The sequence below is a fragment of the Sciurus carolinensis genome, chromosome 5 (genome assembly GCF_902686445.1).
Source record: "Sciurus carolinensis chromosome 5, mSciCar1.2, whole genome shotgun sequence".
Taxonomy (NCBI): Eukaryota; Metazoa; Chordata; class Mammalia; order Rodentia; family Sciuridae; genus Sciurus; species Sciurus carolinensis.
Window position 1 is genome coordinate 171,941,011 of NC_062217.1, and position 24,133 is coordinate 171,965,143.

A 24,133-nucleotide genomic window follows, 5' to 3' on the forward strand; every position below is an offset into this window, starting at 1 on the left:
TTTGTGTGTTCTATGCTACCTCACCACATGTGGTAGCAACATGACCACAGTGACATGGGGACCCTAAGCAGTACTCCAGACCCAAATTTTATGGAATGCAGCTTTCATATTTGTAATTGGGCCTTCGAGTCCAGTTTTACAGGAAAATTAAATATATTTGATTTTTGCAGGGAGCTTCAGCATTCTAAGTGGAAGAATTCAAAAGTCATAAAAAATATTCTACAGAATAACAAGAGTTTGAATTAGATAGAAATTTATCTTCACTCTGTTTAGGAGTCTGAAACTCAGAAAGCCCTATCTTTTAGATAATGGCATGAAATTATTTTAGCTGGGAGATCAGGATCATTTTGCAGGCCAGAGCAGAAGCTTCCAGTAGATAAAGTTTCAAGAGCCTGGTATTTATTTGTCCATGAATACAACCCTGATAAAAGATTGTAAAGTTTAAATGGGTACATAGTTGGAAAATAACTATGGTACTCATAAAACCCAGACAGGAGCGTCTCGGAACAGATGCCCCACACAACGGGAAGACAGGCAGGGGCTGAAAGCCGGCACATGCATCCCTCACCCTGAGGTGGAATTTGCAGCTTACTGAGTCCCCAGGCTGCCCCCAGGGGACAGAAGACCTCACTGCTCCCCGCTCAGCAGCCCTGAGGGTCTGACTGCTTCCTTCAAGCCTTTCGCTTGGACGGCTCAGGCCAAGTTCTGCCTGGGATGTGAGACGATGCGGGTGGTAGGATCCAGTGGCCAGGTGGGCACCGTTCGCTTCTCCCTCACCTGCTTTCTGCATTGGCCAACTCAGGGAGATGGTCCTGGGGGCTGGGGTGGGCGGGGAGGCCGAGCTGGCTCCTGCAGCCGCAGGCCATCTCTGCAGGCTCCAGTCCTTCCTTGGGCATGGCTATGTGGGGTCATGCCCTGGCTGGGCTGTCATGAAAGTGGCCCTGGCACCTGAAGAGCTGACTGTGGAGACCACATCATTGATAACGGAATTTTCTTAACAGAATGCCATCCATGATGGGATGAAGCCATGTCTGATATGACATCCGCCTTCTTAAAAACGAATTTAGAGTATCATCAAAATAAGACCAATTTGTAAGAAAAATAGGAACATAAGCAGAAGTTTGTAACTAAGGACATGTGTCAGTGAAAATAAACCCGAATAGCATATTTTATTACATACAAGCCATTTGTCCCAAGTGCCTGCTTTCTGTGGTATCTAAAAATAGGTACCATATTTCATGGAGTCTAAGATTCTATCCATTGTAACTTGCCTGTTATTTCATGCACCATCAAGAAAGAAGAATACGCTGCCAATCAGCTGGGACACCTCGGTGTGCGCTCCCACCCCACCCGACCTGTCTACCGTGGAGGGCAGAGGATGCAGCTGATCTCCAGAAGAGTGCGTCTCGACTGGGCTGCGGCTGCACCCTCTTCCAGGGGACACTGGCAATGTCTCTAGAGGTCTGTCTCCTGGGTAGTGGTATCTAGTGGGCAGAGGGTGCTGCTGAGCATTCCACAGTGCAAGGGCAGCTGTCCACTACCAGGAATCACCAGGGCCAATGTGGACAGTGCCCATGTTGAGAAACCGCGGTGTGGAGCAAGCTGGGCGCCCTTGCACTTTTACCTTCCACCGTGAGAACCTTCATCATCTGGACTTTCTTTGCCTTTTATTTCCTTAGAAGATTGATCTTCAGCACTGGGCTCTTCGGAATGCATATATAAAACTATAATAAGGCATTCTAGAAGCAACCATGAATTGGAGTAATGATTTATTTCAATAAAGGAAACTAAGCTTCATACAAGCCTTTATTTCTTCTGCTCTGATATAAAATCAGAAAGTGCAACTGGCCACTTTCGGCATTTTAATTATACTTTCAGAGCATATAGCAGTTGTATGAATGAAGCAGTAAAATCAAATTGATTTTTCCATACATGCAGAAAGATGTGGGGCCTAATATGTATTATAATTAGGGCCAATGAAATAAATTGCAGAATGTTTTTAAAGACACCAAAAGCTTAAACTGCATTGAATGACTCACCTTTTCAAGCTTGTCATTTTTAAAAGTCATTTTATCGTCTTTCTGGATCCTAGTTTCTGCAAGTTGCTAAACCCAGGGACAATAAACTTGGCTCCTGATGAAAGTTTATTGGCGCTACAACACTGGGCTCTGGCAATTAGAAAAGAAAAGAGCTCCTTCAATCCTTTCAGTCCAGAGTAGGTCCAGCTGAGGCCCTTGAGCTTCTGAGGGGTGACGTGGAAGCCTTTCTAAATGGTTTGGGGTCCACCCACAGAACAGAAGTCAAAGTGAGTTTGCTCCTCTAGGCGCCCCCTGATGTCAGGAGGAGCTATGTGAAAAGGGCTTTGGTGACTCTGAGTCAGCTCCTTCATGACGAGCGGTCTTTTAACGAGACGGCAGATAAATTCCAAGTCTGAGCTGGCGCTCGCCTTCCCTTAGGTGTCGACAGGGGGACTTCGTGTGGGCTGACTGCATCCTGATGATCCACCCCGAACACCACACTGTGGACCAGTCACTCAATGAGACACCCTGTACCAGCAGCCCTGGGAGATTCTCCTGGGGCTCCGGGCCCTACTCCCACTTCTGCCCTGGCGGGCCCAGTAGCACCTCCATTTTTAAGGACCCCATGCTCACTTTTCCCCACCCTCAAATTGTTGAAAGAAACATTTTGGGTTAGATATTCGTGGGCTGGGGCACTGTACTGCTGAGTTGGGACACTCAGTCCTCCATGCTGATAGAGAAGCAAGGCCCTGCTTCCACTTACGGGAAGTTGGGTCTCAGGAAGAGGCTGGGGAACTGGGGTGCTGGCCCTGCTCCAGAAGTCAGGAGCACAAACTTAGCCCAACCCAGCCCTCTTACAGGGGCTTCCCAGCTGCTGCCTGAGACATGCTTTTAATAAGCTTGAGACCAGAAAGCAAATTCTATGGTTCGACCTTGGCTGAGAATCCCTTGCAGACAGGAGAGGGGGTGTGGGCTGTCTTACTTACTCCTCAGCCCTACATCCAGCTCAGGGCCCAGAATACAGTGGATGATTGAAGAACAGGTATACAGTCAACAGATGGTAGACAAAGCACCTCTTAAACCAGCTGTTTGCTGTGGCTGATTCATGTGGCAGAAGTTTCTTTCAAAGGCAGAGGGTAGAATGGGTAGATCCAGGATGTAATTGGAATGCTGGCTACTCTATGATCTTCATGACCCTGCAGGTCATAAGGCCACTCATGCTCTGGTCAGTCGCCAATGCAGGAGAGGTCTCTACCCTCCCCATGGAGCCAGCTGGTCATTTGAGTTTGAAGAGCAGTGGCCAAAATGGCAGTTGGAATCACAAGATTAAATCTGAGAAAGAGCCATAATCGAGGCTTTATGCAGTCCCTTCCTTCCGTCCATAGTTACCCAACACCTGCTCCTCCTGTTTGCTGCTTACAGGGTACTCCAGGGCTCAGCAGCTCAGTGCCTCAGCCAGGCTTTGCTCCTGGGTCTGCAGGTTGGGGTGGGCAGTGTCCGTCAGGCTGGCCGGGAGAGCTCTTCTCCGTGCGTTTCTGGGGACAGCAGGCCTAGGATGCACGCTCTTCCCAGGACCGTGGGAGGCATGTGAGAGAGCAGCTGCTTTTCATGCTGTTCGTTGCGTAATGTTTAAGATCCATTGACCAAAACCAGTTATGTGGTTAATTCCAAAGGTGAAGAGGGACGTGCCTTCCGTCCCTGCAGGCGGAACAAGGATGCCCTCCTCCAGCCTAGGTATGTCGGAAGTCCCGCCAGCCCACCTAAGTCTGTACTCGCCTCTGCACTCTGCAACTGAGTGCACGTGAGACAGCAAGAGACGGCCCACTGACCCCCACCAGGTCCAGAGGAAGGGCCAGGCATCCACCTGGGAGAGAGGTGTTGTCACGTGGGACTCTTCAAGCGGCGATATGGAGAGTGTGCCAAGAGATCCAAAGACATCTCGTTTTAAATAGAGTTCAGCTCCTGTGTGTGTGTGTGTGTGTGTGTGTGTGTGTGTGCGCGTGCGCACGTGCGCGGTGCTTGGTGGGAAGGGGGAGTCTGAGTTTTTCAAGTGCTCTCTCTGCTGGCCCCGAGTGGATGCACTGTGTCTGAGGTGCTCACGTGGTTTCCCCTCACAGTCCCGTGACCTCAGGAAGGTCATTTAGCCTCTCGAGGCTCAGTGTCCTCAGCTGAGGATGGGTTAGTAGCAGGGCCTGGTTAGCTCACGGAGAACTTAATGCCCCAGAGAAAGCAGCTGTGCAGTGCTCGGCCGGTAGCAAGCACAGTCCTGGGGGCTCTCACTGTCCTGCATTCAGTCTAGTGTGTATTCCTCGATCATTTTTAGTTAAAACGAGTAGTTCATATAAAAGGGAGGGTTGCTTTATATACTTGGGGTATCAAAGGAGGAAAGTGAGTTTCCAGCATGGCTGGATGTTTAACAGTATCACCCTCTTTCTCCCCATCTCTCACAGTTCACCTCTCTCCGTCTCGCCGTCTCTCTCCACTTCTTTATTCCTCTCCCCTTCTTGTTCTCCAATTCTCTCTCTGCATCTGTTTCTCTCCACCTCTCCTTCTCTCTCTCTCTATCCACCTTCCCACCCCTCCCTCTCCTTCTCCTGTTCTTTCTGCCTCTCTCTCCATCTCTACCTTCTGATTCCTGGTACGGGTCTTTCTAACCAGGCAAGTTCACTCTAAGCAGTGGTAGAGATGACCCCTGGCATCTTCAGATAGACCTAGTCCATAATGATATGATTCTCAAGCTTTACTTTTATTCCAGCCAACAGCGCACTCTTTTAAAGAATCAAATTGTCTTAAGAAGTACTTTATGAAAATAGCAGTCTCTGTTCGCTTTTCAGCTTCCTCCCCCAGGGCCCCCATCAAGTTCAACCTTTAAAACAGATTATGTTTGTATTTACCTCCAAATAACACCATTTGTTTTTATTTTTCACTCTTCATTGTGTCTTCGGTTCCCTCTACAAAAGTTAAGTAATGGACTTCTCCCTAGAAATATACTCATCCCTAGACCCAAGGCACCAGACAGTGAAGTTACTCTTTGGGATAGATCGTTATTCAGTAATTACGTTATTCTGACTATGTAAATGCTTCTCCCAGCTGGGTCAAGCAGTTAACTTTGTACTTTTCCTTCCTGTGCAACATGTTTTCACTGGAATGCATGCATATCTCTCTTTCTCTTGCTTAGTTCTCTGTAGATCTATCATGAATTCAACCCCCACTCTCATCGTCTGATTCTCCTCTCAGGGTGTTTAAACTTTTCTGGCTTTCATCCTCTGTGGAAGTCTCTCCCATGGTCTTCCCACCCACCCCAAGCTGCTTGTTGCCCTCCAGGTCTGGTGTACAAGTCTCACTGGGGAGAGCCACGCTGGGAATTTCTTTCTTTGTCTCCTGTGTTCATCTCCTGGATGTGTATCTCCCATTTTTCTCTTTACAGGATTGTATATTTACTTTGATGGAGCACATCCTGAAGTAGATTTCCAAGAAAAGTTTTGCTTATTTGTCTTTTTTCTCCAATTTTTGGGAGATTCATTTAACCTCATCTTTCTGTCCTTCTACTAGTTTCCATTAGCTTTTTTGCCTTCTAAACTCTTCTCTTTATATAGCTTTCTTTCTTGTTTAATTGATCCAATATATTCTCTTTTGTTTTCTCTTATTTCTTTTAAGTTACTTTTCTCCCAGTGTGATTTGGTCCCTATCTTTCAGGACAAATTGCTGTTGCTGTAGACATCTCTGTCATCTTCTTTGCTCTTATTTGGTTCTAACTTTATAAATAGTCAATGCAGCTTTGTCCAGGTCCCCTATGTATACTTAAGGGTAGGCACCAGAATCCATGGAAGAATGTTGTTATTGGGAGTTTTCAGCTGAGTACTTAGTGGATTACAGCTGACTGAGATGCTTTTACTAGGAAACCCTGGTGTCTCCATCTTGAAGTTTTTCCTCTGGGGCTGGACAGACAACTCAGAGACGGTCTTCTGTTTGCTGGTCTTGAGGGAAAAGACCTGCCCAGAAGTGTGCTGGGAGTGTGCCACAGCAGAGGGCCAGGGTCTCGGCCCTGTGTCCCTGAGCTTTGTTCTTAGAAGGGTGCCCGGTGGCACCACTGAGCCCCACTGCATGGCTTGGACATCTGCTTTGCCCCTCTTCAGGGAAAACCACTACCTTCCTGCCAAGTCCCGCTGTCTGAACACAGGAAGTGAGAGGGCGTGGTCCTGAAAGGATGCACACTCGAGCCTGACCCTCTTTTCACCCCGTCTTCACCACAGGTGAAGCACCTGGCTCCCTGGTTACTCGGTCACTCGAGTCCATTAATGATCTGTTGGCACATTTCTCAGATCCACTCAGTCAATTGCTAATCACTCAACAAAATCTTGCTGCTGTCACCTTCTTCCCTGTTCTTGTTTTTATGTGTTGATTTTAGCTGGGTTTAAGGAGACACCAAAACAAAACAGGTGTACTCAGTCTTTGGAGCTCTGAGGCCCTTTGTCTTCCAGTATCCGTATGAAGTCCCCAGGAGCACCCTGATCAAAGGTGTTTGGATGGCTTGGCAGGTCCCCAGCCTGGTGCTGGTCCTGTGAGCTGGGTCCTCTTGAGAGTCCAGGTCCCCTGCTCTGGTTTGTGCTAGGCAAACGGGACCATAGCATTGACAGTCACATGTGAGTCATTGGGAGTGGCAGCTCTCAAAAAAAAGGGGTGCAGCACCGATAAATGGCAGCAAATGTCCCAGACACAGGCAGCGCTGTCCTCCAAGGGGTGTGGGTCTTGAGGAGGCAAGGGTGGCCCTTGGTTGCTTTGTATTATAAACAAGTCTTCCCCGTCTCAGAAACACTGGTTATCCAAGCGGAAAGCTCTGGCTTGGGTGTTTTCCTCCGACATAAGCCTCAGCAACATCTGTTCACACTTAGTGCTCCTGGACCAACTGATTACCACAGATGCCCACTGCAGACTAGGCACCAAGGCTTCCCAGGGCAATCATGCGGGCAGGTGCTCACAGAGCCCTGGACTGGAGCTTGGAGAGTGCCCATGGAGGGGATAGACCAGCCTTCTTCTTGACTTGGAGGACTCATGGGAAAAGGTGTACCATTTATTTCCCCAGTTTAACAGATGAAGTTCTAACATAGAAACTTTAAATAACCTGCCTGTGTCATTTGAGAATGATCTGCATACATCTTTGGTCTTATAACCATTTCTTTTGTGTCAGTCTCTGAAACAAGATGTCTTAGCTATTCAAGGAAATAATGTCATCCTTCTTAAATGTTTAAACTCCAAGTAAAAAAAAGAAAAAAAAAAAAAAACCCTTTGGGTTCTTTTTGAGACCTCTGGCCCTCTATGTCACTATGATGTGGCGCAGAGGGCCAAGCTTTTGAAGGGCATTCTAAAGGGTAACCTTTCAACGAGTCGACTGTTAGTAACTCAATGACAATGTTTTTGTGTTATCGTCCTTTTCCTACTTAACAAGAACAAAAGGCCACAGTCAGAGCAGCCAGCCACATGTGAAGGGATGTGATGACATTTTTACTTCTAAACTTTTCTGGTATAAAAGGACCACTGTAGGAGCATCCTCAGCGAGCGTGAGGAATTTGGCAATAAAGCCACCTGCCTGTGCAGATTTGGGGAAGTCCAACATGATTAGGTAAAACACTTCATTTCTCTGCAATGAGAACTGTTGGGTTTTTATATGCCTTCAAAGGTAAACTTGTCCATATGAGGCTAAATCTGAGGACTTTTTTCTACTCTGCAGCTCATCAAAATTCAATCTTATCTTAGTCCTGTCGCTGTCCACCATGCATGCGCTTCAGGGTTATCCAGTTTTATCTTCTAAGGTAAGGGTTTTGCCTTATTTTTGATGCTTGATAGGTGATGAGAATTGTTGTGTTATCTCTAGGGTCCCTAAGTTCAAACCAATCTCAAGGAATTTGGGACAGAACAGGAATTTCCTTTACTTTTAGAGCTTTCAATAAAAAAAGGTAAGCAGATTCATGAAATTGGTAAAAGGAAGGCTTATGTGACTACCAGTAATTCTGGGCTGTATTAAATGTGTGGTGAATTATTTGGGGTGGGCCCAAACATAGGGAAGTGTTCATTTCAGTGTAAAATGTTATTTCTTACCCATGACAATTTACTTATTCCATATGTATCAGCTCATGGTCACAGCAAACATTTAGCTTTTGGAATCACATAAAAAATACAATGGTCATTTTTTAGAAATAGTGAGTTTTCTAATTTTACAAAAAAGAACCTGTTTTGATGTAGAATGTAGAGAAAATGTTAGGTTGAAATGAAATGTTACATAAAATATTAATACACATATTTATTCAGGAGCATTGATTTAGCTCTCAAGTGTGTTCACTGAACCGTTCAAGATGTTCAGAAAATGAATGTCTTTCTTTGGAATAGTTAATACTATTTCTATGATATTTTAGTTGTTTCATGTCATTATTTTGTATAAAATTTTAAAATATCTTTGGTTGTTGTAACACCTTGAACTTCAACTTTTCTTCACTAAAACTTAACCTGTCACACTGCAATTCCTGAAATCAATGTAATTTATGAAATTACTTACAGGATAAAGAGAAGTTGCATAAATCCTAAATGATAAATCTGTGTCCAAATATAATGATCTAGTTATTTATACTACTGGTTCTCCCCCTCGTCTTTCCATCTGTCATTTTTCTATTTCTCGTTTACTTAATATAGCTTCTCTTTCCCCTTCTTATTCCTCTGAGCATTCAACATTAATTTAGTCATTGATTCTATAAGACACCACATTGATCAAGTTGATGAGTCACAAGCCATAAATTGGTATATTTTCTCAAATGTCTTCCTAATGACTTTCTATTCTCCCCCCAAAGATTTGCTCATGACGTTTCTGTTGAACAAGAGGCACTTTTCTGTGGCTTTTTTTTTTTTTAATTAAAAATGTTCTTTCTTCTAAAATACTTATGAGACCTCCTTGCTCATTAGGGGAACATCTCTGCATTGTCTATATTTCTGTTGTTGCACCTGACACGCTCCCTCTCCTCCTAATTCACCATGTGACACTGGTGTGGATGGTGTTTGCGTCAATTTGGTTAAGGTGAAGGTGCACACAGGATTTTGTCATGCTCTTCAGACTTCCTGAGTCCGTCAACCAGGCAAGGCAGAGCTGTCTTCAGATCTGCAGAGCCCACCATATCTTCTCAGGGGACTCAGGGATCTCATAACCAGAGCCAGCACCTTCGTTCTTAGCACAAAGTTGGCATCAGGAGCATTTCTGGAGAGAACTGGATTGCTTCCCGTCCGGCAATGACTCAGAGGCCCCTCCTGCTGGGAATTTAAAATAGATGGCATTAATCTATCATGTTTAGGTTCCCTCTGTTGAAACAGGGAAAAACACATAGTGGTGTTCAACCATGAGTTTTTGAATTGGTTTTCCCATAACTGACATTTATGAAACTGTCCTTGACTCTTCCCAGATCAAAAAGGAAAGAAGGAAGGAAGGAAGGAAAGAAAGGAAACTGGTCTGCCATCCAGGGGGCACTGGGAATGGTTTGCCTGGGAGGTCTGACTGCCAGAGTCCCCAGTCGGGGTGGAGAATTCCAGGGGCATCTGTGCGCTCCAGTCCCTTTTCCACCTCCAAATACAGTGACCCGAGGCTAAACTTTGCTTCCTGCACTGAGGCAGCAAAGGGCATGACTTCCTCGGTGGCTTGTCTCTTTATTTATAATAAAGGCATTCAGCTCTGTCCTTCTACTCAGGTGAGAAACCTGGGCTTGATCAGATGCCTCAGCTTGAATGACTTTAGCTCCAGGCCATTTTAGTTCCTCATCTAAAAGTGAGGAATTAATAGTACCTGCTTCATGGAGATTTGGGAGGAAATAAAATAAGATGAAGTTGGGAAAACGTAGCCCAGAGATCACTGATAAACCATTGCTCTCATTACCAGTGAGGCTTGTATTAGTGTCTCAGTGTGTTACGATTCATCTGAAAACACACAAGAGAGAAAACGTGCTCAGTGGTGACAGTTCCCACGGAGCCCTGGGCCCAGCTTTCCCTTGGGGTTGGGGACACGACCTGTTCCAGTGCACAGTTTCCTCATCTGCCAACATGGGGTTGACCTGCAGGCTTGGGGTGCCCAGCTCCAGCGCTGAGGTCCCAGACCTAGCTCTTCTCCTGCTCAGAACCCCGACAGTAGCTGGCATTGACCAGGCCTCCCGTCACTGATGAGGGATCAGATGGAAGCTGAAAGTTGAAGATGCCAGGCTCCCAACGGCGAGACCTCCTTTCAGGGAACCTGGGCAAGTCGCCAGGGCAGCCCAGGAGGAACATGCTCCTGACTGAAACCTGGCCATCCTGGGTGGATTTTCTAAGTGAATTTCTCAAACTATTCCCAGGACTAATTAAAGCTGCTTGAAACGCTCCTTATAAAGTAACAGCAACAGGATAACTATGCAGTGCATGACAGAAACGCTGAGCAGCAGCAATTACATAAGTAGCGCAAAATTAGACAAGTGGGCAGATCACTCCAAATAAAATATTTTGTATGTGGATACAGTATACATTGTGTTTTAGCAAACTTCTGCCCTTAAGAAGATTAGATATATTGGATTTGTCCCCAAAAGATTTTGAAAATTGTTACTGTTGCAATAAAATTTTAACCCTAAAGCTATCTTCTCTCCCTCCTCCCCCCGCAGAATCACCAGGTGTCTGGGAAGTCTGATTACTTTCTCATCCTGCTGAGCAGCTGCCCAGCCAGGCTGGATGCGAGTGAGGGACCAGCATTTTTAAAGCCAATTTTGGAGAAGACATCTATGAAAAGGTCCTTTCGCAATGGAGTTGGCACAGGGATGAAAAAAACTTCCTTTCGAAGAGCAAAACCATGAATAAATGTGCGAAGGACTCTGGGAATTAATCTCCAACTATGTGGAGTGTGACTGATGTGCTAAAGTCAGTCATATCTTCATCATTAAGTGTTGGTTTGCTCTCAATCCTCAAATCTTTCCTCTCCTAACTGGTTCAGAGTAAATTGAGTTTTTAAAAAAATGTAAACCTGTCCCAAACTTTCACTTGTGAGAGAAAAACCCATTTCTGTGCTCAGTTAGCAACTTTTCCAGATGGGGTCGGACACATTTGCTTTGATTTTAGATTGGCCAGAAGGTGTGATCATTTTTTTACAGTCATGACAGTAGTATGAATTTGTCCCTGCCTGTAATATTGTAGTATCATCATATTGCATACTGCAGTGAAATAGATAATCTTTTTTCTTTTAAATATGGTTTTCTCAAATGACTTAGCAGGGCCAACTCTTCTGGGCTGTGCTACTTCAGCATCTTGTGAAACTAACTGATGATGTGACATTGTTGGTACAGCAGTACCAATCGATCGATCAATCGATCAATACATACAACAAGTATCACTGGAACCCTCTGGATGTAATTCTTCCTTCTCTTTCCTGATTTTAAACATACGCAAATATGGATTATCTTGTTAATTTCTTGCCTTTTAAAATGAAAATATGAGATGCTGTCAGTAATAATGAAGATAACAGACTGCTGGTTGCCCTGTAGGGTGGGAGAGTCTGTGGGAGCCCACTCCCCAAAACTGTGCTCACTCCCACCAAGTGCCATCACCTTTTCCACTGAAGCTCTTTGTGTGTTAAATTACTATATGTTTTCACAAGTAATAAAATCATATTAACTTTAAAAATTTACTTTTAAATGTATAATTATTAGTACATATGAATACACATAATATTATACAAATCAATGGGTTTGTGACTTTTGCACAGAAACTCTTGACATTGCTTTTTAAGAAAAGATAACCGCAGCGCTGGGTGGTGTGCATCCACAAGCGTCATGTTGATGCCTGTGTTCATTCGTGCTGGACTCTGCAACACGCTAAGCGTGTTCCCGGGACGCCACCCACCACTGCCAGGTGGGAGCTGTGGAAGCTTCAGAAAGGCACTGTCTTTGGTCACCAGTTTTGGATCCAGACATGGAGTCTTCAGAAGATGGTACTCGTGGTGAGCAGGTGGCAGAGTGGCCAGGCAGCCTGCTCTGTTGAGTGGATGCCACAGAACAGTCTTCAAATGGCAGTGCTGGGGATGGTGCCCAGAGTTCACAGGCAAACACAAGGACATCTTGGTTTGTCCCGCTGCTGTGCTTCAGGGTTGGGGTGTGGTTCCTTCCACACTGCTGTCCAGATGAGCATGAGTATTTAAGGATGGAGCCACAATATTGCAAATGCTAGCGAGGGGGAGGCACATGCATTTTAAGGACCAGGGGACCTCAGGGAGACCCACTTAGGGAGGCACAGAGGAGCCTTCCTCAAGAGCAAGGCCTTCAGGTGACACTCTGACCTCTCCTGGGCAGAGGCTGTCTTCCTCCCTGAAGACCAGATGGTCTGCAAGACCTGTGCTGTGTGTCCCAGGACCTTGACCTGCCCCGGCTTTGAGAGGATCGCCTCTCCATTCCAGTGCCTAACACCTGGGCCACCCCTTCCATTTCCTTGGGGACTGGGGTCCACTACTGTCCTCATCCCCGAGCCAGCATGCAGGGTCCTCTGTCTGAGGACACTGCCAGGGACTGTGGGACAGAGTGGAGGGGAGGTCACACATACTGCTATGTCGCCTGCCTTGCCCTCCCTGTGCGCTGGATCCAAAAGGGTCCCTGGGGCCTTTGGGCCTTCTTTTTTTTTTTACTTATTTCACATATAAAGGGACATTTAAAACAGTTCTTAGGCAAATTGCCATTTTCTAAGATCACCTCTCTGTCCTTATTCCTGCTCCCCAAACACACGCACACACACACCCCAGTGGCAGCTAGGGCTAATTTTCTGGATCTTCAGACACAGCCTTGGCTCTGGAGGTTAAGGTGGCCCGCCAGGACCTGCAGGCCGATGGGGGGCGCGGGCTGTGGAGGTGTGGGGCACCGCTGGCACACACCCGGGCTGCTCCTACAGGGACTCCAGCCCTCCGCCAGCCCGGCCCTCCCCGGCTGAGGTCACACCCACAGTGTCCACAGTGACTCCCTAGCACCTCCTCCCACCAGCCCGTTTCTGCCCTTCACGCTGTGGCTACCACCTCTGCTCCAGGTGTGGAAAGGTGTGCGGGGAGTTGTCCTGTGGCCTTGGGACCAGTACCTGCACGCTCCACCTGCACCTGATTCCCTTCCCTCTTGGGGCCACAGAGCGGGCTGAGGTAACTGAGATGATTTTTTTTTTTTTTTGTACTGGGGATTGAGCTCAGGGGTGAGTTATCACTAAGCCACATGCCAGCCCTTTTCATTTATTTTGAGAGAAGTTCTTGCCAAGTTGCTTAGGGCCTTGCTAAGTTTCTGAGGCTGGCCTCAAACGTGCCATCCTCCTGCCTCAACCTCCCAAGTTGCTGGGATTACAGGTGTGTGCCACCATGCCTGGTGTTATTTTTTAAAACTACAGAAATATACCGTGGTTTTTTTTAGGTGAAAGAAAGCCTGTTCCCCAGCACACTGTGTGTGTATGGATACGGACGAAGGGAGGCTGCCCTACTGCAGTATGTGGACTAGCCACCCCGATGGTACTATGGTCCTTTCCTTTGTTTCTATGGCACAGCTTTAAAACTCAGAGCAATCGGCCAGGGGCAGCTCCACTCTCCTTACCTCTGGCCCCCAGAGGGACTCCTCTCAGAGGATCTAGGACTGTAGCAAGGAGCTCACCCTAAGTGGGAGCTCCGGGCTCCACTACTCCGTGAGGCCTAGCCAGCAACATGTAAAGCTCATCCAGTAAATTGGAAAATCTGGAGTGAGTGTGTCAGGGAAATTGGTGTTTGTCTGCCTGGCACTACTGGTGGGGAGCTAATCAGATAGTCTGATAGGCCTTATTTACTACTTCAAAGCTGAAAACGAGTTACTGCATTAAGAAGCTTGGGGTGAGCGGGGTGTCGATGGGGCATCTTGTGTGTGGAAAAGGAGAGATTGCTATTTCAGGGGAAGCGTCCTAATTTTCAGCTATTTGCATTTATATGGATTGGTTGGAATAATAAAACACCAAACACATAATTGGAAAGATTCTCTTCCCATTTCCAGATCTAAAATATCATTTCAGCCTCAGGGGGAAAAGGACTATGAAAAAGTATTGGCACTGGAAAAATAGCAGATTACAAGAGGGCAGATTGAAAATTTTGCTTTCTGAGGAAGAATATACCTTTGATAAGGTTTTAGGAATAAAGAGTTTAAGACAAAAAAAAATTTGAGTCATGTTTAAGAAGAGTCACTGGAGAGGATGTGACCAAGGACGGCCACCAACCCTCTGGGGAACAAGAGTGCTAACACAGTAAACTGCATTTGGTCGTTGGCATCTGTTTCCAAGGGTCCGGAGTAAGCCCGCCCACCTGCACCCGAGGCTGTGTACAGGGGAATGGCAGGGGTTGTGACCAGAGGGTCCTGGACACCCTTCACCCTTCAGCATCAGGGGGCGTTGGTGGAGGCTGGAACTTCACCTTCAGAGATGGAGGCACCAGGCAAAGTTTTGGAAGCCCTGGGAATGTAGTATCCCAAGGGAGGAGTGAGTTTTCAGTTAATTTCCCTCAATTCTACCTGAACCTGATTGTGTTTCATGCTTTGTCTGGAGCAATTTTGATGGAGGGGAAGGAAAAAAGCCCCTGAGGGACATAGGCGTCTGGGGGGGAGTGTCAGTGTGGAGGAGTGAGCATAGAGGGGACTCAGAAGGCAGCTGGCCCAAGTCCCTGGGTCCCACGACTGCACTCCAGCCCAGGGCCATGCTTGCTCAGTTGTGCCACCTTGCTTGAGCTTCTAGAAACTTCTGAGCCATGACCACACGTCAGGGCTACTATGACTAGCCTTACAGGGTGTTTGTGAATTTATTTCTCCATTTGCTCAACACATATTTATTGAGCCCATACATCCAGGGACAGTTTTCTAGGTACCAGGAAAGCTGCAGTAAAGAAAACAGACCAAAATTATTGGGATTGAGTTGGAGAAACATGATACACTTGAAATATAATGCATGTAAAGTGTTCCCAATAAAATGTGGATGATCTGGCAGAAGTTTTTCAGGGCAATTGATCTTTCTTATCTGCCGAGCATTATTGGTGGAGAAGCTAGTTAGATGGACTGGTAGGTGTTATTTAACATGTACGTATACAACAGTAGGCACAGCATGTAACACAGTAATGCACTGAGTGCATAAGTATTACATGTAATTGTACATATTTACAAACGTGCCTAGTATTTGGACGGTGATAAGGAAGAGAGAGGGGGCGGCGTGGGGCGGAATGCAACCTCCGGTCGGGTGGCTCGGGAAGCTATTGCTGGAAAAGACTAGCAGGACCGTCGAAACTCGGAGCAGAGTGAGCATAGAGAGGAAGAAGGAGATGGGACCAGACAGGAAAGGGGGTTTCTGAAGGGTCTGGCCAGACTTCTGCTTCCCTTCTGAGGGACACAGAGAAATGACATCACCACATGTAGTTTCAGCTTTCATGGGTTTAAAAGAAGGAGGAATGACATACACTGCGCTGGCCTTGACGAAACAGCAGTTCATCTGAGGATGACAGCGGGCCTAGCTCCCCCTCTTCCTCCATGCGCCACAGCTCTGCCCTGGGAAACAGGTGAGCCCGGAGACGGGCTCTGTCCAAGGTGCTGAGGGCCCCGGGGCTGGCAGGGCAGTTCCTGGCCCTCAGTGAAGACCTGCCTGGCAGGAGGGATGCTCTCCCGGGTTCTTTTTCATGTGAGAACGAGGAGCACTTTGTTCTTACCAATATTCCCTGAAATGTTCACAGAGATATACCCACTGTTTTGGAGGGGAGGCATGAGTGTGGGTGGAAAGTCCAGGCAAATGAATATAAGAATTGAGGTTTCGCCTTATACATTTGGGGGTTCCTACCTCATTTTCTTTATGTTGGTTATTTATTTCTAATGTTGGAACCTAAAAACAAGAAGGGTGTCTCCTACAAGAGCTCTACTCCAACAACCCATCGCTGTCATCTTTGAGCAGTGGCAGGAAAGGATCAACCTTCTCGGGAGGGCAAATCCGAGAACCGCCAGAGTCCCTTTCTGCATGCAGTAGAAAGGAGAACAGGGCAGTCTGATCCGGAGTCCTATCCTGTGCTCAATACTCTCAGCTTTCATTGGCCTATTGGGCCATAATGGGAAGAAGAAGCACAGAAGAACCTGCCCTCCACCTCCCTTCCTGGACTGGTCTCTGAATATTCACACATTTGCATGCCTTGGAGAAGAGGCTGGCTTCTCTGCTGGTGGGAGACTGTTGCTCTATTGCCCTTCCAGGAAGAAGGAGTGTGTTCTGCTGGACCCTGGAAGCTCTCTCCAGGTGGCATGGGACGAACCCTGCAGTCTGTGGCTCCACCTCTCGATGAGGGTTATGCACGATTTCTACTCTCGATGCTATCTTCCCCAGAGCAGCTGAGATCCTGCCTCAGTGTATTTGTCCCCAGCTTAAGAGGCCACTCACATGCTTGCCCCACACAAAAGGCAGGCGGGCCCCTGCCAGGAGCACAGACCACGATGGATCCATAGATTCAGTCATGCTAGTGCAAGCACACCTCTCTGTGGACACCAAAGGCCAGGTTCTTCTGCGTGACGCAGCTGCTGAGCTGCCCCCTGTGAGCCCACCTCATGCCTGCTGTGTTTGGAGTGTGCCTGAGCCTCACTGTCTCTGCCTATCAAGTGCTAAATTCAGCTAATGCCTTATATGGAGAAAACTTGCCAAAAAAAAATAGAACCTGAAGAGATGCTTGCTGATGTGGTTATAAACAGGCTTCTTCTCCATGATAGTCTGCCTCCTGCTCGACAGGCTTGAGGTTTTGTGCCAAGTGCTTTCCAGATAACTCCGCCACAGTCCCACGAGGGCCTGGGATGTGTTATCTGCACAGGCAGACAAGGAGGTGAGCTGAGACAGATGGTGATTTTCTCAAGGTCACATACCTGGTAAGAGGCAAGTCTTCCTACCTTCCTAGCAGGAGCTCACAGTCCATGACGTCCACCTGCCCTCAGACGATGCCGGATCCTGAATAGAGAAAAAACATTAAAAATCAGAACAAGTGCATTTGCTTTTATTGCTGCAGAGCAAATTACCAGAGATGCTGTGGCTTAAAACAGCACACACCATCTCCCAAGAGTCAGGAGTGCAGCCCAGCACCATCAGGCTGTCTGAAGCAGGGCCACATGGGACTCAGGTCCAAGATGCAGGGCTAGGTCTCATCTTAATGTCACCCGAAGAAGCATCTCTGTCCAGTATGTGTTCATTGGCCGAATTCACCTACCTGTGGCTGTTCCTTGCTGGCTCTTGTCTGGTGACCACCCCAGTTCCTGAAGCTACCTGTGCTTCTCCATGTGGGGCCCTAATGTGGCTGCCAACTTCCTCCAAGCCAGCAAGGGGAGAATCTCCAGCAAGAAGGGCATCACTGACTTCCTGTCACTTTCGCCATATACTAGTGGCTAAAGAAAGTCACAGGTCCTGCCCAGGCTCAAGGGGAGGGGTTTACACATGGTGTAGCTACCAGGCAATGGGCTTGGGGGAGGGAACTCTGCAGAGTGATGACCTTGGCTATGAAAGATGATCTCCCAGCCCAGATTGGATTCCTGAGCTGAAGGATCAGAGCAAATGTGACTGTCAGCATAGGAGCCACTTAGGCAAGGATGGGCCTATGAAGTGCCCTGTCCACGCTTACACACATCAAGCCAACCTCCTTCCCTTTTAGGTCTAGACTGTGCCCATGTCCTGTCAAACAATCTTGAGACTGGACTTAGGTTGAAATTAGGGTTTAAACACATTCGAGTAACTGATTCATTGGAGTCCTCCATTGTAGCAGGCACCGGGTGAAGTTTGTGATAAGCTCATTTGATTCCCGTGAAAACCCTAAAAATGCAACAGAACACCTGTAAAGTAGGTACTCTTCTGATCCCTGTTTCACAGATAAGTCTGGAGGTGCAGAGAGGGTAAGTTTCCTGTCCAAGGTCACAGAGCTTGTGAGCTGTGGAGCCAGGTAGGGAAAGCAGCAGTCTAACCCCACGGACTGAGCTTGTCCCCACTGAAGAAGCTCAGACTGACGCTGGACTTGAGTGTGAGCCCTTGGACTTCAGAAAGCTGCCCTCTCCCTGGACCGTTCAGATATTGTTTCAAAGGCACAGGGTGGTGAGGGAAAGCTGGCCGCAGGGCGGGTATGGAGATACCGGGCAGAGTAAGTCAGCAGAAAAGGCAGGAGGACACACAGGGACAAGGAAGACATTAGAAATTTCCAGGATACGTAACCCACAGGGAAATGTATTCCCAGGGGAGAGAACAAAGGAGCAATAAGAAAATGACCAGATCCAATTGAAATGGAAAATTCCAAAATCACAAAGGATCTGCTTACGTGCTTGGTAATTTCTGACATGATATTGTAGAGCAGCCGTGCTGTAAATAATAGAGAAGTGGTGCTTTTCCAGCGACAGCAGTAAAAGTGTTGACGTGTCACTGGAGAAGACAGCTCATGGGGAGTTTGTAGCTCTTGTCCTCCTGTCCACTATGGGACTTCGCGCATCCTTGGGCAAGCAGGTTAGTAATTATCAAGTGAATTATGGTCACTGACAAAGGATGGCATTAGCTAGAATCCTGCTTCCTGCCACCATGATGGAAACCCTCCAGGTACATAAAAGAATTATGGGTTAAGGTTCTTTTATAGCCCTTAATAAGCAGATCTGCAGCTCAGAATCAGTGCATCGTCTCCTCTCTCAGGCTCCTCTGGGCTTTGGAAAACCATCCCATGTGTGTGGCCACACTATTTCATGAGGGTCTCCTATTTCTTGGGATTTACAACACAAGCTTTGCAGTCAGACATACACCAGCTTAAATGGCATTCCACTTAAAAAAAACTGTGGACATGTTCTGGGACCTCTCCAAGCCTTGGTTTCCTCATCTGTAAAAGGGAACCTGCAGTGACATCACAATAGGGCTGTAGGGAGAACAAAATGAAATAATATCCATTGTGCATTCAACACAGTCTTGTGGGCACTCTGTAAAGGGAACATTTCAAACACCACACTCAACATTCAATAAAAGTTTGGGTATGTAACCCACATTTATAAATTAGATTGGAGAAGAATTGGAGATAGGTAATATTTGTTCTATTTCTACCATATTATCAACACTTGGATAGTTTTCCATGTATTGCTCCAACTATATTTATAAGCTAATAAGGATGCTGGTATGGCTGAGTCCCAAGGGGAAAATTCTATGCTCTTTAGAAATGGTGTGGCCAATTATGCAGATTAATTGAAGTACATTGAAAGACCGATTGCATGAGTGGGCAATGGCCAGGCCATACAGGACCATGCAGGCCCACACCTCTGCAGCGGCCAGGCCAATCTCTGCAGCAACTGGCTCAGAACAGTCAGGACGGGTCCAATGACTGCCAGCTCCCTATCCCCCAACCCCACCATTTCCAGGTTAGAACCAGCAGAGAAAGCCAAATATGCTTTGCATCCAATCCCAGAGGATGTATTAGCTCAGGTGAGCCCACCTCAAGCCTCCCCTCACAGCACCCTCCATGCAGGGCCCGTGAGAAGCCCCCATTGTCTCTACTATGAAACCCCTCTCTCCCCACCTGCCGAGTCCTTGTCAAATAGAAGAGACGGTGCCTGACCCTGGGACTGCAGCGGGGTTTTTGTTCTCATTTGGGTGGTCTCTGTGTTTCCACAGCACTGATGCAGTCAGGATAACACACATCGAGAAAAGCTTCATGGGAAACCTATAAGCAGCCCCAAATCAAAACTTATTGGCATAAAATTTGGGGGTATTTTTTCTAAAATGAAGACACTTGTATTTATTCCTCTTACTGTAAATTCAAAAATCAGATATGTAGGACATTTACATAAAAAGGAACAAAGCTTGAAAATGTGACCATAACCCAGTGTCCACAGGTAACTATCCTCCACGTGTTCAGATATCTGTGTGATGTGGGGGGAGGACACACACACACACACACACACACACACTCACACACATTTTTAGATAAATGTAATCACACAAGTCTCATTCTGAAATCACTTTTCCAATTCCACAATATGCATCTTTCCGTGTCAAATAATGTTAGAGTATACCATGGTGTTTAACATCCGCATAGCATTCTGCTGAATGGACTTACTGTCATTAGTTAATCAACCTCTATTAGTGGACCTTGAGACCACTTACAGTATTGTGTTAAAGGGAAACATTCCAATATATACTACTGTCTGATTGTTTTGAGTGATTAAATGCTACCCAGGGAAAGCTGCAGCAGGACTACTCATTTAAAACCCCAACATACACATCCACATGGCCCTCAAGAAGGGTCACATCACTATGGGCATAGTGGACATGGTCTATCCTTTTCAATCCTGCCAATACATCAGGTAAAAAACAATATTGCTTCCTTGATTAAATCTGTACCTTTTCATTATTGTCAAGGAGAAACAATTGATGTGCACACACACACACACACACACACACACATTTGGAATTCTTCTGTGCATGGCTTTTTCATAAATGTAGCCCAGTTTTCAACTGGCAGTCTTTTCTCATTGATGTTAAAATTTTCCTATGTAAGAGGATATTAAGTCTTTTGTCATCTTTAACAATTATATTTTTGTATTAATTTGTGTTTTTCTTGCAAATTTTTTTTCTCCTTTTAGTTTGTGGCTATTGGGTCATGGGAAAGAAAATGTTCCCACTTCAAGATCATATTTAGGGTTTTATTTAAATCTTGGATCCAGGATTCCATCTCCTACTGGGTTAGGGTCATCTTCAAGTGCCTTTTCATAAAGGTACATTTATGAAAGCCTTTTGCTGGGCGCTGTAAGGAGCAGTTTGTTAGCTGTACCATTTTGAGGTTAGCATTTTTTTCCCTGTCAAAATTGTGCAGGCATTTGACTGCTCCATTTTTTTCTGAGATCCTATTATGTTTTTGAGAAGAAGTTATAGCCAGTCTTTCTTTCTTTTTTTCCTTTTGTTTTGGCTAAAAGAACCTGTTTATCTGTTTCTTCTTATTGAATGTAAGAGTCTTTTAGTTTCTTTAAAGTTCAATAATCTTACCAAGAAAAATCTCTATTAATTATTCTTCATGAATTTTCCAGTTCATGGTACATTGTTTGAAAGTTCTTTTATGTTTTTATTTCCATTTAATTCCTTTAGTCTATTCTCCAATCCATGGAGCAGACCATATCCATGTCATCTCCATTGTCTTTCATATTGTGATCATTATCTTAGTCTGAATTCCCCCGAAACGGAATATGAGCAAAGCTCCGTGGCCGCCCTTCATTTGGAATGCAACTCCAAACAGCGAGGATGAAAGAAAAATGGAAGTCAGACGAAGGGAATCACAAAGGCACTTCTGTGCCTTCCGGGGCTGGTCACGCAGTCCTCAGAAGCACCGCTGCTGCTCCTTGCTACGGACGAACCGCTGTCTGGAACAGCTCCCCAGGGCGAGGGGCTGTCCTTGGTCCACCAAATCTTTGCTCAAACTTGCCTGCTTGCTCCTTTCCATTGACGTGTGTCCCGGATGCTCCTCTCCCTCCTCCAACACCCGGGCCTCCAGGGAGAGACGGAGAGCCACATTTCCCTCCCTCCACATGCTGCTTCATCTGGGCCTGGAGGTGGGGGCAGAGGCCACCGTCACAGCCCATCAGGTGCAGACGCAGCCCCAAGTCGGGCGTTAGGAGACACGGGGGAGGCCGTGGCCTGGGACTGGGTGTGTCCTGGCTGCCCTGCGCGTGTGGCCACAGTCCCCAGTCACAGCGTCTACAGGGGTAGAGCAGCGCCCTTGGCTGAGGTCCCCCGAGTGGCCCAGAGGCGGGCGGCCCAGAGCGTCTGAGAGACTTGGATGTTGGTCTTAATCCAATACCTTTTCCTGTCATTCTTTCTACACCTGCGCCTTTGGCCTTTATGTTATCTTTGATTTTACAGTCCTGGCCAGAATGTAACTGAATTGGTTTCTCCAGTGTTGATTTTCATAATTTCAGCTTCTAAAATATTTTAAATTTCTGCAATGATGCCCTTTCTTCTTCATCATCTTAAATTTAGGCCTGCCAAATCTATCTTTAGCTCATTCTGTTATCTTCTTTGATGTTTAAACTTTTGTTCCTTTTATTCCCTTTGTATGTGAAGACACTCCTTGATTGATCTGATTTCCCTCCATCCCTCCAGTTTTCCTTCCTTCCTTCCTTCCTTCCTTCCTTCCTTCCTTCCTTCCTTCCTTCCTTCCTTCCTTCTGTCCTTCCTTCCTCTCTTACTCCCACCTGCTCTCCATTCCTTCTTTCTTAAAAAATAAATTTCCAGGGGATTGGGGTGCAGCTCAGTGGCATGAGCTCTGAGTCCAATCCCTCTGAAACAACTTCAGAATGATCAAAACATCTCTGAATGCTCAGATGGCGAGGATCTGGTTGAGCATTTAACATAAGTCACCTTGTTTCATCCCTGCAACAAAAGCACTGTCTCTGTGAAGCCCAGAGGCATCGTTAAGCCAGTAAGGTTGTACGTGGGACACACAGAGCCTTCCACTAGCTGTGACTGACTCCAAACCCTGCCCTGCCTCTTGGGAGTTTTCTGCACTCAGTGCTTCCTGTGCCTCCGGGAAGGCCCACGTGCTGCTTTCCCAGCCTGGTTTCACCTCACTCGCTGCAAACCACGATCGAGTCCTGGCCCTGCTGGTGCTTGACTTCCTCATCCGTGAGATGGGGGCTCAGTTGCCTTCCCTCTGGCGCGGAGCTTCCTGGCTCCTGTTCTCTCCTCGCCCCACATGGCTACTGGAGGCCTACCCTGGACTTTCAGCTTCAACTGCAGCTTGTTCGGGACTGAAGCGGCTGCACACTCAGCTCCTCCACTGCCACCAGGAAGTTTCAAAAACCAGATGCAAGTGCCAGGCTCTCCCCACCCCACGGCGGTCTTGATTGGGTAGCAGGATGCAAAGAACCCTTGACTCCCAGAAGCAGAAGAAACTAGAAATTCGCTGCTCAGAGCTCAAAGAGAGGAACAAACGTTTGGTGTGGACTTTGTCCTCAGAAGTGTCTCTGGAGGAAGTCCCCTTGGCCACAGTGTGGGTCACATACTACCCCTGACCCTCAGCAGCACTCTGCACGGTGAGCAGACACACTCCAGCGTGGGCACTGAAGACTGGCAATGCACACTCTCTCCCCAGGGAGGCACATTCTAGTTAGAAATACTAAAAATCACTTTAATCGACAATTTCCTCTTTTTTTTGAGAGCTGATATGGGGGGCTGCTGGGTCCAGGGAGGGTGGGGCTCATGAGGTGGGTGCTTCTTGAAGGACAGGGGGTGTCTGTTTTCATCCACAGAGCACAGGGTTTGGACTCCAGTTCCAGAAACCTGGGGGTGTCACGAAGTGACTGTCGTGACATCTTTTGCTTCCTCTGGGTTTGCAGAGTGCATGTTGGCTGCTCGTCACTGCCCGGCCCCCAGCCCCACTTCTGGTTATGGTGCCAGAAGATGGCACTTGGGGACTCTGGGTCCTGACTCGGCCCCTGTTTAAGGAGTGCTCATGTGACACTCGAAGTTCCCCTCCACAGGAATTGGTGTGGGAGGAGCATGTGGAACCCAGACTTCCGCTGAACCTAGACTTCCGCTGAACCTAGACTTCCGCCAAACCTGTTGGGAAGGACGATTCTTTTCTCCCTGGCCTCAGAGCGGTGGAGTCAGGAGCTTTGGCAGCCATTTTTCCATGACCAGAGAAAGCTTCGAACACTGGGGAATGATACAGGGCTACAGGGGTGCCAGCCCCAGAGGACAGGGCTGGGCCCAGAGTCCATCGCGCCTGAGGCCTGATCCACCCTAGTGCACTCGGTCTGACCAGGGATTTCTTTAGATTTAAGCAGCTCAGAGCTAGAGCAGCAGCTGGTGGATAGGGCTGCCGCAGGACTCTGCACCTGGGCTGCTTCATGCTGCCTGAGCAAGAGCCTGTTGTCCTTCGTTCCCTCTGCGGTCAGACTTGCCCTTCCTCCTCTGTCATGGCTTCTACCAAACAGCTTGGATGCTGTCTACCATGGTGGCTGCAGCTCTTCGTGTGCCCAAGGAACCTGCCTTGGGGTGTTGTTTCACAGCATCTTCCAGATGCTTCCAGGCAAAAACGGGACGAAGTTGCCACTCGGGTGGGGGTCTTGGGTGGG